Source organism: Hakea prostrata, chromosome 1, assembly GCF_041222555.1.
Source record: "Hakea prostrata isolate BN-2017 chromosome 1, UWA_Hpros_2, whole genome shotgun sequence".
Lineage (NCBI taxonomy): Eukaryota > Viridiplantae > Streptophyta > Magnoliopsida > Proteales > Proteaceae > Hakea > Hakea prostrata.
This window is the reverse complement of record NC_142600.1, coordinates 29741326-29745980: the sequence shown is the minus strand read 5'-3', so window position 1 is coordinate 29745980 and position 4655 is coordinate 29741326.

Below are 4655 nucleotides of genomic sequence, written 5' to 3'. Positions count from 1 at the left end.
GGTTGGATTTGTCATGGGATTATGAGATTATCCACCCATCTATCTATTTCCCTATTTTTCTCCAAGTTGTTTCATTTGGAGAATCGTTGATTCCGAACCTGAGACATGCTCTAGCTAGGGCGAAAGAAAAAAAGGATCGACTTCGGGTAGGTGAGGGGCTCATTTTGTAAATTTGAGAATTTTTAAAACCCTTAATGTAAAAATAAAAATTACATTTACAATTAAATCCACATCTGTTGATCTCACACCGTTTGATTGATTATTGTACAGGGGGCAAAATCCCCACCATTTAAATTCCAAAATCATAGTCACATTAGAAGTGGGAAAGCCAGATGGGTAAAGAATAAAGAAGTTAAATCCTACTCGAAAAAGGAAAGGAGAGATTTTAATATATATATATATATAGAGAGGGAGCGGGACGTGTTGGATAAAATACGGTGGTAGAGCCCAGGGAGAGGAGCCGGTGATTTCTTTCTTCTTCTTCAACAACTTCCCACTCCCCTCCATACAGTGTACAGGTACTCTAATTAATTCAGTAGTTTTTTTTCTTTCTCTCTCTCACAGTCTTTCTTTGTAACTTAGCTTATATGCATGGCTTTCACTTCAAATAATACTAGTAAGCGGTTGAAGGTTTCAACCCTAAACTGCCATTCTGGTGTTGAGAATAATGGTATCATCCCTACTAATCCTGTTGCCCTACTTCCAGATGAAATTCAGATTATGATAATAAAAAAATTAGACTTGGTGGCTTTCCATCGTTTCGGTTCTGTGTGCCGGGAATGGCAATCCATCACCATTGCTGCCAACAACAACAAAATACGGCATCATCAATTTCTCCTCAAACCTCAATTACCATGGCTCATGCTTTCCTACATGGAGTCAGACTGTCCTCATCATCATCGTTCACTGTGTCATCATGATTATCATGATTATCATGATTATCCTCATCGGGGGTTTTTCAGTCTCTTCCATGACAAAGTTTTTAGGTTAAAGATGCCTGAAATATTCCGTGATGCTCGCTGTTGTGGGTCAAGCTGGGGTTGGTTGATAATGTTGGGTAATGGGGGATACGGAAGGATGTTCCTTCTGAATCCATTTACTCTTATCCGTATTGAACTTCCAACTGGATCTACTATTCCTCATCTACTTTTATTTCCAACGGATAATATTCCCAAAGTTATGTTGTCGTCGTCTCCTTCTATTGCTGCTGCTAATGATTCCAGTTTGGATGAAAACCCTTCTTCTTTGGCAAGGGATGATTGTTGGGTCATAGCTATTTATTCGGGCCGTCTTTTAGCCTTCTGTAGACCGGGAGATAGAGCATGGACTCCCTTGACATGCAACCCTAGAGAACCAAGACCTATTGTATATGGAGACCTCATCGTCTATCAAGGAAAATTCTATATGATTAAGTTCAATTTTGATCTTGTACTTCTGAAGTTATCTCCTCAACCAAGGGAAACAAGTTGTAACATTGCCCCTCCACTGATGGAACAATTAAGTTGTAACATTGCCCCTCCACCGATGAAACAATTGGATCATCGTCGATGTCGATATAGTTCACTTTATTTGGTGGAATGTTGCGGAGAGTTGCTAGTGGTTGCAAGATGGACCAAAGTCATGCGTCAGGGTCATGTTTATTGTCCAACAACTTTTATGTTCAAGGTATATAAGTTAGATCTACCACACCAGTGCTGGATTAAGGTTGAAGACTTGGGCGATCAAATGTTATTTATTGACACAAGTACTGGCATTTCTGTCTCGGCATTCGATTATCCAGGATTTAAAGAAAACTCTATATATTTTACAGGTCACTTTCAACATAAACCTCCATGTTCCTCCCAATTTGAACATCTTCTACCAAGAACAACAAGACGTAGAAGAAGACGTGAGAGAGCTGCTTGTTATGATTTGGGTGTGTTTCACTTAAAAGATAATAGCATTGGGGCTATTTTCTTAAATGCTTCAAATTCATGTTTTTATAAACCTGTATGGTTCACACCGGTTTTTTAGTAGAAAGAAGGGTTTTAGAGAGCTTTTGAGGAGGGGCATTTTTTTTCTTTTCTTTTTTGTACTTTTATGTTTTTATCAATTGAACAGTTCCCTTTTATTTTTTTCTTGATTGGCTTCTAGACTTTTACAATGTTCATTTTGTTTCATCAAATTGTTTTATTTGGACAAACAGAATCAAACTCATCAATAATGAAAATTCCCTCTACTTAACTCTACCTCTTAACCAAGTGTAATTAATTTGACCACATTCATTAATATATCAACAACTAGCCACTAACTTCTCTATCTTAACAATTCCCTGAATATATTACAATGCACCAATGAGGTTGTCAACCTTTTATACAATCAATAATCTCTCTCTCTTTTTTTCTTTTTCTTTTTTTTTTTTTTAAATAAAGATCGATTGTATTAAATTTAAATGGGAAAAAAGAAGAAAGAGATTACACCATAAAAGGAACCATACAAGACTCAATTAGAAAGACCAAATCCTAAAAAATTCAACAAAACTCAAATTGCTATTGTCTTGTTGTATCCCTTTCTAATTCCAAGATCATCAAAGGCCATTCCGTTTGGTTAATAAGATCAAAAGATAAAAATAGTATATTGATGTATAACAAATAAGCACGACTAGATAGAGAGAATGAGTGGTAATTGAGTTGTATCTTCTCAAGTGAATGATGAACTCCAAGCCCTAAATCCGTATCTTTAGCATCTAAAAGGCAGGTGGGTTGATCCATGAACTATATAATCAGCATTAACAATCTTGCATGGCACTAACCCCGGTGGATGGTGATGATTGATGAGAATTGGGGAAGACTTTTGGTGGAGGGATGAGGAGATATGACTTCTAGGGTTTAGGTAGATGAAGGAGCGGTTGGACGGAGTAGGATTTTCAGACCTTTTTGCTACATTCTTTTTGAGTAGCGGTTTTTCTTTTTTTGGTAATCGAGTAGCAGTTTGATTGTATATAATAACCAATAATATGCTCATCCTTAATTCAACAATGCAAATTCCTTTAAACAGAGCTTATACTACTGCCACTTAAATAGCTGGTTTCTAATATCAAATTATGAGAAATAGAAATATTTTATTAAGACCAAATTGTCTTGTTGCAATAATTTTTTTAATTTTTTAATTTTTTATTTTTGTAATGTAGGCTAGTTAAAAGTTGTAAAATTGCTTAATTTGTGAAGGTTTAAGGTAGAGCAGAGACAACTCATGAGATACCATATCCTTGGGTGTCTGTAACGAATCATGGTAGTATAGTATTGTAAATGTTAAGATGATGTACACATTGATAGATAACATCATAACATGAGATGTATCTATTTCCTAACCTAGCTTTTGATTCTTCATTGTTTCGTTCTCTGAGGGACATACCATATACTTGCAATCGTATGTCTCGACTTCTTAACCAGTGGGTGATTGGGAGTTCAACCAGTAGCTAATTATAACTCAAGCATTTTACACCAATTCATCTAAAGTCTCTAGGAAATCATTGTCATCGCCATTGCAAAAACCAAAGCTGATGAGACTCCTCCATTTTATTTCCATCCTATTACCCAAAAAAAAGAAAAAAGGTGGAAATTTGTTGCTTCTCCATGTCTAAATTTTGTTTTGTTCTAACCCATAAGAGTCACTGCTTGCAAGTAGCATCCCTCATTTTTACAATTACTCTACGTACCCTTCAAACCGAAAGAAAAAACAAGGTACGTCATTATACCCAGAAAAAAGAAACTAAACAGAAACAACAATAAACTGGCTTTATCCTTGTTTAGAACAAGTAGAGCAAGTCCGTTTATTCTTTCTTTTTTTCTTTTTTCTTTTTTTTTTGGGGTGGGGGGTTGGGGGAAGGTGGTAATTAGCAAGTTTACTCATGATAAACCAAAGACTTGTATTGGTATGTTGTAGTGCATGATTGAGTTTTTTTGTATACTAGTCATTGAGATGCTACCATATAGATCTGCTGTGAGATTACCTTCATATTGAAAGGTGATGTTCAGGATCTTACCTTCTCTTCAAGGATGGGGAAGGGAGGCATTATATTATCTATATTTTCTATTTAAGGGTCTTGTCAGCAACAGCCAATGCAGCATCAGGAGTTACTGTATTACTGCCGCTAGCATTTCAGCCTTCATTGTTTCGGTTGATGCAGTTTCTGCAGTAATGGTTACCGTAATAGACTCCTTGTCAATTGGTGGGGGGCTTACTATGACATCAGTATTGACCATGGCTGATGGATTCACTATGACAACCTCATCTGTATTCTCTTCCACTCTCCGTTGCTTCTTTGCCCTTTGAGATGCTGAATTAACATCCCTTGATGTACTGACCAAGGAAGGATCTTTACCGGGGTTCTGCTGTTCAGATGATGCAAGATCCTTCAGAGCATGCAGTTGCTACAGTCGGTAATCAGTTTCAGGCCAATGGCATACCTTCCTCAGAGGCACAATTTCCTGCAAATGGAAACAAGCTGCTGAAGAAAATCATTTGTCTATCTACACTTTGTAGAGGTTGATGGCTAAATATCTTTGGTGGGGTTCCTATGAAGTTGCTTGGAAGGTTGCGTTCACCTGACTTCACCCTTCACCCTTGGAGAGGAAGGTGGCCTCGATTGGTTTGGTTAGGCTCTATCACTGGAA